This window comes from Kogia breviceps, chromosome 4 (genome assembly GCF_026419965.1).
Source record: "Kogia breviceps isolate mKogBre1 chromosome 4, mKogBre1 haplotype 1, whole genome shotgun sequence".
NCBI lineage: Eukaryota > Metazoa > Chordata > Mammalia > Artiodactyla > Physeteridae > Kogia > Kogia breviceps.
This window is the reverse complement of record NC_081313.1, coordinates 75,177,358-75,191,699: the sequence shown is the minus strand read 5'-3', so window position 1 is coordinate 75,191,699 and position 14,342 is coordinate 75,177,358. Positions and strand designations below refer to the sequence as shown.

General features: G+C 37.8%; 1 protein-coding gene across 14 annotated transcripts in view; it reads left to right on the top strand.

Moving 5' to 3' along the window:
• ARB2A (ARB2 cotranscriptional regulator A) overlaps positions 1 to 14,342 on the top strand; it is a 428,393-nt gene that overhangs the window by 297,946 nt on the left and 116,105 nt on the right. The window lies entirely within an intron of this gene.

Below are 14,342 nucleotides of genomic sequence, written 5' to 3'. Positions count from 1 at the left end.
CCAGTCCTCTAAGGTTTATGGTAACCATAAAGCATAGTTACCAGAAAGTTATTAAAGTTATTCCACTCTTCCTTAAGCAACACGTACAGAAAAGTATAACATTTGTATGGCACTCTGGACATAAGCAGCCTTGACATAAGAGAAGGTTGCTTATGTCCAGAGTTGAATGGACAGAGCCCCTCCTGGCTGACCTGAAGGGTGAGAGGATCAGTATTTTCACATACCTATGACCCTTTTGTACCAGGCACACAGGATGGAAGGCTCTTTCCACCTACCAGTAAGGAAATACCTGAACCTAAATTCATTAAAACTATGCGGTCTAGATGTCTGATTCCTGTCAATATATTCCCTCCCCAAACTTGTATCCATCTCATTTCTTCTTGCCTTTGTCATGGCTTGAGATAGCTTTTTCTTTTCTATTTCAGCTTACTTAGAACACTTGATGTAAATCTGTGTAAAATTTAGAAAATTAACAGTATAAATGGTTTAAAAAAAGAAGAAGAAAAGAAAAAGGGGAAAAAAAGAACCAAGGTAGATATCTTAGAAGATAAGAATTAAACTTGAAAACTTACTGTATTTAGATGATCCTGTCTTATTCTGGATATAGAAGGGGGCCATTCATTGAACCCTAATTTTTCTTTGCTTAAATAATCCAGACTGACTGTTTACACTGACTAAAATTACTGAATATTTGCTAAATATTCACTTCACTTTATTGCTGAAAACATATCTTGAGGAGATGACACTATGGAGTTATACCTTTTCTTTATTAGTGAATAATCACTTCCTTCTAAAGATACTAATGAAAAATCAATGGTAATTGCTTCTAGAATGTGGTATCATTCAGAATGTGTAGACAAGTTGAGTTGTCTAGTATGTTTTTAGACATAGCTCAAATTAATTAGGTAATTGAAAATCTATACTTTGCCCTGTAAACAGACTTTAAAATTCAAGACATATTAGCATATATGATACTGTACCACTTTTGACTACATGTACTGCTCAAGAATTCTAGCACTCCTCTTTCTTCCAAAGGGTATACATTCTAATTCTTTAAGTGGTATTTTCGTTAACTAAACAGCACTTTTCAGGCAGTTTTTGTTCATTACTGTAGCTGTTATTCATAGGTTAGTTCCCCTATTCATTGTTCTGTGCTACCTTATAATTATTAGTTAATATTAGGGATGAGTGTTCTGAAAGTTGACCACTAGAAATTCTTGTGTTTTCAGCTAATTATTCATTGTAATTAGCTGAAATCAGGCACTTTGGGGAAATAACTGATCAGATACTCATTTAAAATAATCTAACTATATGAATGACATTTATGTAGATCACCAATATTTGCCCTGATTATATATATATACTTAATCAGGTCCAATATTATCCTGTGATTTTGACTTTTCCAGTTTTCCAGTAATCACAGTGAAAAGTAGTCTCACTCCAGAAATCTCACTTTAAAAAAAAATTAAAAATAGCCACCATGTTTTTTACAGCTTTCTGAACCAATTTGTGAAAAATTCGTCAAAGAATTTGGCAGTAAAGGTGGCAACTCTCCTTTTACTGAGCTAACTTTTCCCTTTAAAGATAAAAAGTTTTTAATTATTTTGGAATGCTTTTGGATAAATAACCAAATAATATGAATTTATATTTGTACTTGAAAATTGTTTAAGTTATGAGTTAATTTATGAGAGATATTATTTTTACAGTCCCCATAGCAGTGTCTCATGGCTCTTAGTGCTATGTCCCTAGTTGTTAGAAAAGTAAGTCGGGACCAGTGATACCTAAGACAGAAATCTTCATTCTTTTTAAACAGATATTAAGTATTGCTGTCTCCTCCCATGGCTGTCTGTGCTTCACTGGTCCTCTTTTTCTCCTTTCCTCTGTCAGCTGTCTGGGTCAGTGCTCTGGATGGCTCTCCCTGGGTCTGTATATTGCCCTATGACTCTCCCTCTGTCATCTCATTTAGTCTCTATGTGTGGTTCTTTTCTTATAATTTTTGTCTTCTGGGTCTCCCTGGCTTCATTGTCCCCCACCTAGAGACTCTTTGTCCTGCAGCCTATGGAATCACATCTCCCCAAGCCCACCACCTCTGCCTGCCCCTTCCTGACCTGTGTGGTTTGCCTGGGTTCACTGCCCTTCGCTTCTCTCTGACCAGCCGTGTGATATGTGCCTCCCATCTACATCCTCCCTGCCTGGTCTGTCTTGTCACAGACAGACATCCAGTCACCAGCGATAAATCTGTCTGCTGGCAAAAATGCCCCCAGAACATACCCCTTCAGAGAAACTGAATTGCTTTCTAGTAGTGATTCAGAACTTCTAAACTAAATATTCTGTGTTACTGAAATGAAAATGCAAAGAGAACATTAGGCACCATAGATAGGTCAAGTATTTACCATTTGTAAAATCCTAAGATGTTCTAAGTTGATTATCAGCACTTTAAAGCAGGGGTATATTTTTAAAAGATTTTGTCTCATCATGGTTCTTAAAATATCGTCCTTCTTTAAATGAAAATCGTTTTATTTAATGAAAAATGTTTTAAAGAGAATTTGATCAATGACTTCAGCTTTTAGGTATTAACATTGGTTTAACTGATATATGATGTCTAAATATTCTTTGAGAACTGGTACTAGTATTTCCATTCATATTATCTCTATCATAATATCCCCTTCAACCATACATATTTCATCCAAGTATTCAATATGTTATACCAATAAATAAAGAAATCATGTACCAGCTAGTTTATGCATGTTTTGAATAATCTCATGGTACATGAGATTCAGTTATTTTACATAATTTCTTAATTCCTAAAGTATTATAGAAGTTACTTGTTTAAAATTTTGGGCAAATAAACATATATATCATTTTAAGCTTTGTATAGCAATGATCTTTATAAATGAGACTTTTGTAAGAGACCCTAAATTGAAATTTTCTAATAATCTTCTAAAATCAATATTGGTTTAGAGATTCTTTTGTTTTTAGCTAGTTTTAGATATTTTAAAAGAGCAAAGTGAATATTTTACTTTTAATTTCCTTTTAATAAATTGCCTTCAAAGAAATTGAGTCTTCTTTCCATTTTAATTTGTGTGGCAAAGTAGCCACATCTTTCCTGCTTAGTTTCTAGAAGGATAGTGATTAAATTTAAAATAAGACATTGTTAATTTAAGGCCACAGATACAAATGATTAAATATAACTAATACGTGGGAAAGCTATTTGTGGAACTGGATGATATGCAGGTTGAATTTTATAATAAAAAGTATAGTTTTCCATAACCATTGTAGTTTAGATTTTTATAGCACTTCTCTTTTGAAGGAATAATCCCCTCAGCATTATTTGGTTTTGCTTTTCTTCAGAAATAATATCAAGCATATAAAATTAACACTGGCAGCAAAGCTTAAATTTTAGAAAATCCAAATTTAATTATTTTTACCAATTAATCAATTGTTGATTTAATTAATTTCCCCTAAAATTAGAGCCTAATCCCATGTCTTACTTCAAACTTGAGTTATTCTTGGTTCTCTTGGGGTAAGAAACTAACTGTAAATATTTATTCCTTAATTGTACAAAGATTTATTGAGTACTTAATATGTACTAGCCACTAGTTTAGACTCTGAAGATTGCTAGAGGGGCTTCCCTGGTGGCGCAGTGGTTGAGAATCCGCCTGCCAATGCAGGGGACACGGGTTCGAGCCCTGGTCTGGGAAGATCCCACATGCCGCGGAGCAGCTAAGCCCGCGCACCACAACTACTGAGTCTGTGCTCTAGAGCCCTCGAGCCACAACTACTGAAGCCCGTGTGCCTAGAGCCCATGCTCCGCAACAAAAGAAGCCACCGCAATTAGAAGCCCGCACACAGCAACGAAGAGTAGCCCCCGCTCTCCGCAACTAGAGAAAGCCCGCACACAGCAACGAAGACCCAACGCAGCCAAAAATAAAATAAAATGAATGAATGAATTAATTAATTTAAAAGATTTCTAGATATCACTCTTGCCCCTCAAGGAACTCACAGTCTCCTAGAAAAGTCTTTTGGCCATTGCAGAGATTCTCTTGGTTCCTAATCACAGGTTGATCATTGAAATAGGTGAGGTGAAGAGGAAGATTAAGGACTTATGAACTCCTTCAGGACCCAAATGTAACTCTTAGTTCACTAATAGCTTACTTTATTAAATGGTACCCCAGTACTATCTAAGAGCTAGTGTCCACCTTCCTTCCCTACTATTATAAGACCCTGACTTTTTACTCTAGCTATATGTTTCAAATGAATGTGTTACTTGTCATTTCAAACTCTTTAATGGTATTAAGTCAGCATTTATGAAGAAGAGCTTTGGATTTAACATGACTGTGAGAAATTTGTATCCTCCCAAATGTGTGGAGAATTAATTCTATAATAAGGCCGGACGAAGATCTACAATCATACTCTCTATAAAATGAGGATAATACTAGTACAGTCTTATTGGGTTATGGTCAGAATTAAGTGAAATAATCCATACGGGACTGTTAAAATACTACCTGGCATATGGTTACAACTCAGTGAATACAGGTGGTCCTCGCTTTGCACCATTCTAATATACACAAATTTCAGTTACCATAGTTTAGTTAAATAACACCAAACCTCCCAAAACAAGGTTCAAAATTTCAGTTACCACAATATATTAACTATTAGTAATTGTATTAAGTACAACTCTCTATGTAAATAAAAGATGCACATCATGATCAATGACCAATTATATCCCTTTTTTCAAAATCTGTCACTGACCAAACACTGCATATCTGTTATTCAGTTCATGCACAGTAGCACTATCTGTATTTATAAAAATGGATGGTCAGAAGAGAGATCTGGCCAAACAAAGAAGAAAGTGAAGCAAACACATGAAATGCTGGAAGTGAAATTGGAAAGCACTGTGACGAAAAGATGAAGATGTCCCAGAGGAAGTGATACTGGCAAAAAAACACTTCACATCAAATGAACTCTCAGAGATATTTCATGACATTGGAAGGTTGAAGGGTAAAATGCTGGAAGCTGATCCACTCTTAGGACTGTGTGAAAGTTAGCCAAGGCATAGAAAATATTTGCTTGAACTGTATCATAAGTATATGACAAGAAAGCAAGCACTATTCAAACTACTCTTAATAAGTTTTTTACAAGGAAATAAAGCATCTTAATTCTCATAGTTTCTAATGTTTTAAAGATGAAGTGTAATGTACTAAATACAATTAGTCTCACTCTTTTTTTCATTCCCTGACCCTATTCATTTTTAGCTGACAGTAAGAAGACTTTTAATGTTTTGACAAAAAAAAGGTCATGGAACAACCGTAGTTTTTTTTCATTGATTATTATGATCACTTTGCCTGGTTTCAGCTTGTATGGTCCTCTGTATAGTCCAAAGCAAGAACTTCCTATTATTATTATTAGAAATTACCGTGCAAAGCAAGAACTTCCTATTATTATTATTAGAAATTATTTTTACCCAACAATCAAGTACCATAGTTTTAGAGAAATTGTTCTTTGCTTTTCACTATTTGACAATTAAAAACTGTCATTTCTCTCCTGCTTCTTTCTATTTTCTAGATTATCTAAGTCTTGATTCTAGTTATGTCTCGTCTTGAGTCTTAGAGCCTACCAGTACATCTTCTGCAGAAGTACAGTCTTTAAACTCCTCAATTTTCCTATTCTTCAGCATTCTCCCTATTTCACTCTTCCAATTTACTTAAATTCCACACTGACCCTTTCCCTTTCACTCTCCTTCCTGCTAGTGTCCTATTCTTCCATACTCTCCCTGAAAGCCTATCAGCTCTTTCACACATTGTCTTCCTTTCAAATGACCCCTGCCCTAGAACATAGCCTTATGAGAAACTTCTATAAATTCATCAGTTTCTTCCTTGTGTTTCATCTACTTTTCTGTCAATCATAAAAGACAAGTGTCATTCTTGAATTTAAATTATTACAAGAAGTTCTACCACTCTATTTGGTTTACTTCAGTTCATAGTTTCTTAGAGAGATTCCAGGGACATTCACAGAGGCCCCAAACTTAATGATGGTAATGGCACCAAAATCAACTAATTTGGAATCTCCTTAACAAAAAATAATTCTCACAGCACCTAAAAGAATTGCATCCTATAAACAAAAATTCTGTTCTACTTCTCATTTACTTCTCTGAGCCCATGTCACATCCTAAATTACTGGTTTCATTGCTCATAAGCTGTCATTTCAGTTAGGTGTATTTTACTGTGCAGTGTAATAGAAAATTTTTTCACTAAACAAGTTGTGTATCTCCTGCTTAAAAGTGTAAGCAGAGTACAAATTTGAATGCAGAAGACAGTGACTGTGCCCTGACTAGAGTAATTAATGCGAGAACATCCTTAAAGCTTTTCTTCTGTAACAAGGGCAAACTCAGCTAAAAAGTTTGTTTAAATCCTGCTTGGCATAACAAGAACCGTTCAACTTTATCTACTTGTGACTATCTTTGAATATACCTGACTCATCACCATAATGCCTTTCAACTCAGCCCTGCTCAACTCAACCGCTCTTCCTGCCTTATACAGATATTGTAAATCTTTAAGGCTTCTGGTGAAGGCAGTAAGGTTTTTATACTTAGTATTATTTTATGGCACAGGAAGTTCATAGGTCATGAATATCACAGATCTACAAAATGAAATGGAAATGTTTTTCTCTATATACTCTAAAGCTCTTTGTAGTCTGATTATGTGGGTTCTGTCATATTTGTGTCACGAGATGTTATTTCTAAGCAGCAGTTATATCACAGCAGAATCATTTTTTACAATAACAAAAAGAACAGCAACAAAATGAAGTAACAACAACAACAAAAAGTCCTTCATCATCTTAATCTGAAATTAAGAAAATCAAGGAAATTTTGTTGGCAATATGCTACATTCTAGTTTTTCTCTACGTATTTTATAAGTAAAAGCATGTTGTTATTCACAAATAGCTGTCCTGTCTTATCTCCTTTACAGAACAGTGCTATTTTATCTATTTTGTGAATTTATCTCTTAGAGAAATTATTCTTTCCAATGACTACATTGATGTGACTAACTCTTTTTCTGTATTGTTACAACTTTAATGTTCTTACTGTATGTACTTTATCTACACTTACCAAGTTTTCTTAACGGCCTAACTTATCTTCAATGTCTCACTTTGTCTTTTTTTTAAATTAATTTTATGGGAGTATAGTTGCTTTACAATGTTGTGTTTCTACTGTACAGCAAAATGAATCAGTTATACAGACACACATAGCCCCTCTTTTTTGTATTTCCTTCCCACTTAGGTCATCACAGTACATTAAGTAGAGTTCCCTGTGGTATACAGTATGTTCTCATTAGTTATGTTTTATACTTAGTAACAATAGTGTATATATGTCAATCCCAATCAACCAGTTCCTCCCACCCCACCCCCTTTCCCTCTTGGTATCCATACATTTGTTCTCTATATCTGTGTCTCTATTTCTGCTTTGCAAATAAGATGATCTATACCATTTTTCCAGAGTCCACATATATGCATTAATATACGCTATTTGTTTTCCTCTTTCTGACTTACTTCACTCTGTATGACAGTCTCTAGGTCCATCCACATCTCTACAAATGACCCAATTTCATTCCTTTTTATGGCTGAGTAATAATCCATTGTATATGTGTACCACATCTTCTTTATCCATTCCTCTGTTGATGGACATTTAGGTTGCTTCCATGTCCTGGCTATTGTAAATAGTGCTGCCATGAACATTGGGGTGCATGTATCTTTTTGAATTATGGTTTTCTCTGAGTATATGCCCAGTAGTGGGATTGTGAGTCATATGGTAATTCTATTTTTAGTTTTTTAAGGAACCTCCATATTGTTCTCCATAGTGGCTGTATCAATTTACATTTACATTCCCATCAACAGTGCAAGAGGGTGCCCTCTTCTCCACACCCTCTCCAGCATTTATTATTTGTAGATTTTTTGATGATGGCCATTCTGACTGGTGTGAGGTGATACTTCATTGCAGTTTTGATTTGCATTTCTCTAATTATTAGTGATGTTGAGCATCCTTTCATGTGTTTGTTGGCAATCTGTATATCTTCTTTGGAGAAATGTCTATTTAGGTCTTCTGCCCATTTTGGGATTGGGTTGTTTGTTTTTTTGATATTGAGCTGCATGAGCTGCTTGTATATTTTGGAGATTAATCCTTTGTCAGTTGCCTCATTTGCAAATATTTTCTCCCATTCACAGGGTTGTCTTTTCGTCTTTATGTTTTCCTTTGCTGTGCAAAAGCTTTTAAGTTTCATTAGGTCCCATTTGTTTATTTTTGTTTTTATTTCCCTTTGTCTAGGAGGTGGGTCCAAAAGGATCTTGCTGTGATTTATGTCATAGAGTGTTCTGCCTATGTTTTCCTCTAAGAGTTTTATAGTGTCTGGCCTTACATTTAGGCCTTGAATCCATTTTGAATTTTTTTGTGTGTATGGTATTAGGCAGTGTTCTAATTTCATTCTTTTACATGTAGCTGTCCAGTTTTCCCAGCACCACTTAATGCAGAGGCTGTCTTTTCTCCATTGTATATTCTTGCCTCCTTTATCAAAGATAAGGTGAACATATGTGCATGGGTTTATCTCTGGGCTTTCTATCCTGTTCCATTGATCTATATTTCTGTTTTTGTGCCAGTACCGTACTGCCTTGATTACTGTAGTTTTGTAGTATAGTCTGAAGTCAGAGAGCCTGATTCCTCCAGCTCTGTGTTTCTTTCTCAAGATTGCTTTGGTTATTCAGGGTCTTTTGTGTTTCCATACGAATTGTGAATTTTTTTGTTCTAGTTCTGTGAAAAATGCCATTGGTAGTTTGATAGGGATTGCATTGAATCTGTAGATTGCTTTGGGTAGTAGAGTCATTTTCACAATGTTGATTCTTCCAATCCAAGAACATGGTATATCTCTCCATCTCTGTATCATCTTTAATTTCTTTCATCAGTGTCTGCTCTGTGGCAGTTATTTCCACTATTTTATCTTCCAGGTCAGTTATCTGTTCTTCTACCTCAGTTATTCGGCTATTGATTCCTTCTAGAGATTTTTTCATTTCATTTATTTTGTGGTTCATCATTGTTTGTTTGCCCTTTAGTTCTTCTAGGTCCTTGTTAAACGTTTCTTGTATTTTCTCCATTCTATTTCCAAGATTTTGTTTCATCTTCACTATCATTACTCTGAATTCTCTTTCAGGTAGACTGCCTATTTCCTCTTCATTTGTTTGGTCTGGTAGATTTTTACCTTGCTCCTTCATCTGCTGTGTGTTTCTCTGTCTTCTCATCTTGCTTAACTTACTGTGTTTGGTGTCTCCTTTTCACAGGCTGCAGGTTCGTAGTTCCCATTGCTTTTGGTGTCTGCTTCCAGTGGGTAAGGTTAGTTCAGTGTCTTGTGTAGGCTTCCTGGCAGAGGGGACTGGTGCCTGTGTTCTGGTGGATGAGACTGGATCTTGTCTTTCTGGTGGTCAGGCCCGTGTTCAGTGGTATATTTTGGAGTGTCTGTGACCTTATTATGATTTCAGGCAGCCTGTCTGCTAATGGGTGGGGTTGTGTTCCTGTCTTGCTAGTTGTTTGGCATAGGGTGTCCAGCGCTGTAGCTTGCTGGTCGTTGAGTGGAGCTGGGTCTTAGCATTGAGATGGAGATCTCTGGGAGAGCTTTCACCATTTGATATTACATCGAGCTGGGAGATCTCTGGTGGACCAATGTCCTGAACTCGGCTCTCCCACCTCAGAGGCACAGGCCTGACACCCGACCTGAGCACCAAGACCCTGTCAGCCACACGGCTCAAAACAAAAGGGAGAAAGAAAGGGAGGGAGGAAGGAAGGAAGGAAGGAAAGGGAAAGAAAATTATTAAATTTAAAAATTATTAAAAATTTAAAAATTAGAAATAATTAAATGGACAAAAAAGGAAAGAAAGATGATAGCAACCAAACCGAAAAACAAAGCTACCAATGATAACTATACTTAAAAAAAAAAAAAAAAAAAGAACCCTAGGACAAATGGTAAAAGCAAAGCTATACAGACAAAATCACACAAAGAAGCATACACATACATACTGACAAAAAGAGAAAAAGGAAAAATATATATATATAAGCATACAAAAAGAAAAAAAGGAAGAGAGAAACCAAATCACAAGTCTACCAGTGATAATAAACTCTAAATACTAAACTAACATAAACATAAAACCAGAAACAAATTAGATGCAGAAAGCAAACTCCAAGTCTACAGTTGCTTCCAAAGTCCATCGCCTTAATTTTGGGATGATTCGTTGTCTATTCAGGTATTCCACAGATGCAGGGTACATCAACTTGATTGTGGAGGTTTAATCTGCTGCTCCTGAGGCTGCTGGGAGAGATTTCCCTTTCTATTCTTTGTTCGCACAGCTCCTGAGGTTCAGCTTAGGATTTGGCCCCATCTCTGTGTAGGTCACCTGAGGGCATCTGTTCTTTGCTCAGACAGGATGGGGTTAAAGGAGCAGCTGATTTGGGGGCTGCAGCTAACTCAGGCCAGGGGTGGAAGGACGGATATGGAACTTGGAGTGAGCCTGCGGTGGCAGAGGCCAGCATGACGTTGCTACAGGCTGAGGCGCACCGTGTGTTCTCCTAGGGAAGTTGTCCCTGGATCATGGGACCTGACAGTGGCGGGCTGCACAGGCTCCCAGGAGGGGAGGTGTGGATAGTGACCTGTGCTCGCACACAGGCTTCTTGGTGGCTGCAATAGCAGCCTTAGCTTTTCGTGTCCATCTCCAGTGTCCACGCTGATAGCCATGGCTCATGCCCATCTCTGGAGCTCACTTAGGTGATGCTCTGAATCCCCTCTCCTAGTGCACCCTGAAACAATGGTCTCTTGCCTCTTAGGCAGTTCCGTACTTTATCCCGGACTCCCTCCCGGCTAGCTGTGGTGCACTAGCCCCTTCAGGCTGTGTTTACGCAGCCAACCCCAGTCCTCTCCTTGGGATTTGACCTCCGTAGCCCAAGCCTCAGCTCCCAACCCCCACCTGCCCTGGTGGGTGAGCTGACAAACCTCTCAGGCTGGTGAATGCTGGTTGGCACCAATCCTCTGTGCGGGAATCTCTCTGCTTTGCCCTTTGCACCCCTATTGCTGCGCTCTCCTCCGCAGCTCTGAAGCTTCACCCCTGCCACCCCCTATCTTCGCCAGTGAAGGGCCTTCCTAGTGTGTGGAATCTTTTCCTCCTTCACAGCTCCCTCCCAGAGGTGCAGGTCCCATCCCTATTCTTTCGTCTCTGTTGTTTTCTTTTTTCTTTTGCCCTACCAAGGCACGTGGGAGTTTCTTGCCTTTTGGGAGGTCTGAGGTCTTCTGCCAGCATTCAGTAGGTGTTCTGTAGGAGTTGTCCTGAATGTAGATGTATTTCTGATGTATTTGTGGGGAGGAAGGTGATAGCCACGTCTTACTCTGCCATCTTGATGGTCTCTCCCCTATAATTGATTTCTAATCTCATAGCCTTGTGGTCAGAAAAGATGCTTGATACAATTTTAGTTTTCTTAAGTTTACCAAGGCTTGATTTGTGACCAAAGATGTGATCTATCCTGGGGAATGTTTCATGTGCACTTGAGAAGAAAGTGTATTCTGCTGCTTTCGGTTGGAATGTCCTATAAATTTCAATTAAGTCTATCTGGTCTAATGCATTATTTAAGGCTTTTGCTTCCTCATTAATTTTCTGTCTGGATAATCTATCCATTGGTGTAAGTGGAGTGTTAAAGTCCCCCACTATTATTGTGGTACTGTCAGTTTCCCCTTTTATGGCTGTTAGCATTTGCGTTATGTATTGAGGTGCTCTTATGTTGGGTACATAAATACAATTGTTATATCTTCTTCTTGGATTGATCCTTTGATCATTATGTAGTGTCCTTCCTTGTCTCTTGTAATAGTCTTTACTTTAAAGTCTATTTTGTCTGATATGAGTATTGCTACTCTAGGTCTCTTTTGATTTCCATTTGCATGGAATATCTTTTTCCATCCCCTCACTTTCAGTCTATATGTATCCCTAGGTCTGAAGTGGGTCTCTTGTAGACAACATATGTACGGGTTTTGTTTTTGTATCCATTCAGCCAGTGTATGTCTTTTGGTTGGAGCATTTAGTCCGTTTACACTTAAGGTAATTATCAATATGTATGTTTCTATTACCATTTTCTTAATTGTTTTGGGTTTGTATTTGTAGGGTTTTTTTCTCCTCTTGTGTTTCCCACCTAGAAAAGTTCCTTTAGCATCTGTTGTAAAGCTGGTTTTGTGGTGCTGAATTCTCTTAGCTTTTGCTTGTCTATAAAGCTTCTGATTTCTCCATCGAATCTGAATGAGAACCTTGATAGGTAGAGTAATCTTGGTTGTAGGTTTTTCCCTTTCATCACCTTAAACATGTCCTGCCACTCCCTTCTGGCCTGCAGAGTTTCTGCTGAAAAATCAGCTGATAAACTGATGGGGATTCCCTTGTAGTTATTTGTTGCTTTTCCCTTGCTGCTTTTAATATTTTTTCTTTGTATTTAATTTTTGTTAGTTTGATTAATATGTTTCTCAGTGTGTTTCTCCTTGGGTTTATCCTGTGTGGGACTCCCTGCACCCCCTGGAGTTGATTGACTATTTCCGTTCACATGTTTGGGAAGTTTTCTACTATAATCCCCTCAAATATTTTCTAAGGCCCTTTTCTTTTCTCTTCTTCTCTGGTACCCCTATAATTCGAATGTTGTTGCCTTTAGTATTGTCCCAGAGGTCTCTGATTGTGTCCTCCTTTCCTTTCATTCTTTTTTTCTTTATTCTGCTTTGTGGCAGTTATTTCCACCATTCTGTCTTCCAGATCACTTATCCGTCCTTCCACCTCAGCTATTCTGCTATTGATTCCTTCTAGTGTATTTTTAATTTCAGTTATTTTGTTGTCCATCACTGATTGTTTGTTCTTTAGTTCTTCTAAGTCCTTGTTAAACATTTCTTGTATCTTCTCAATCCATGCCTCCATTCTAATTCTGATATCTTGAATCATCTTTACTATCATTACTCTGAATTATTTTTCAAGTAGATTGCCTATTTCCTCTTCATTTATTTGGTGTTGTGGGATTTTACCTTGCTCTTTCATCTGCAACGTATTTTTCTGTCCTCTCATTTTGTCTAACCTACTGTGTTTATGGTCTCCTTTCTGCAGGCTGCAGGCTCGTAGTTCCTCTTGCTTCTGTTGTCTGCCCACTGGTGAATGAGGTTGGTTCAGGGGCTTGTGTAGGCTTCCTGGTGGGAGGGACTGGTGCCTCCGCTCTGGTGGGTGGAGCTGAATCTTTTCCTTCTGATGGGCACGGCCACGTTAGGTGGTGTGTTTTTTGGGGTGTCTGTGAGCTAGTTCAACTTTAGGTAGCCTGTCTGCTGATGGGTTGGGCTGTGTTCCTGTCTTGCTGGTTGTTTGGCATGAGGTATCCAGCACTGGAGCCTACAGGCAGTTGGGTGGAGCTGTGTCTTGGTGTTGATATGGATACCTCGGGAGAGCTCACACTGATTAATATTTCCTGGGCCCAGGAATTCTCTGGTGGTCCAGCATCCTGGACTCAGTGCTCCCACCCCAGAGGCCCAGGCCCAACCCCTGGCCAGGGAGCCAAGAGCTCACAAGCTCACAGTGCAGCCAGAGGGACAAAAAAAAAGAAAAGAAAACAAACAGACAAACAAAACGCAAGACAAAAAGCAAAAACAAAGCAGCAACAACAACACAACACACACACACAGAAAAAAAAAGAGAACAAACAAACAAAAGAATTCACAAATGGTGGCACAGTGGTTAAGAATCCGCCTGCCAGTGCAAGGGACACGGGTTTGAGCCCTGGTCCGGGAAGATCCCATGTGCCGTGGAGCAACTAAGCCTGAGTGCCACAGCTGCTGAGCCCAAATGCCACAACTACTGAAGACCACGTGCCTAGAGCCTGTGCTCTGCAGCAAGAGAAACCACCGCAGTGAGAAGCCCACGCACTGCAACGAAGAGTAGCCCCCGCTCGCCCCAACTAGACAAAGCCCACGCGCAGCAACAAAGACCCAATGCAGCCATAAATAAATAAATAAATAAATAAATAAATAAATAAATAAATAAATAAATAAATAAATAAATAAAAAGAATTCAAAAATGAGGTCAGTAAGGAGTAAACTAACAAAAACAAAAAAATGAAATATAAAAAACAGAAAGCAAACAAATAAACCAGAAAGTGAAGAAAACATAAAATATACACATAAAAACAATTTAAAAAGAATAAAATAAAAAACAAAGACCAAAAACAAGAAAAAGTAAAAATAGAAAAATAAAAAATATAGATATATTAAAAAAAAGAAAAATAAAAAAGGTAAAAAATAGTAAAAGCA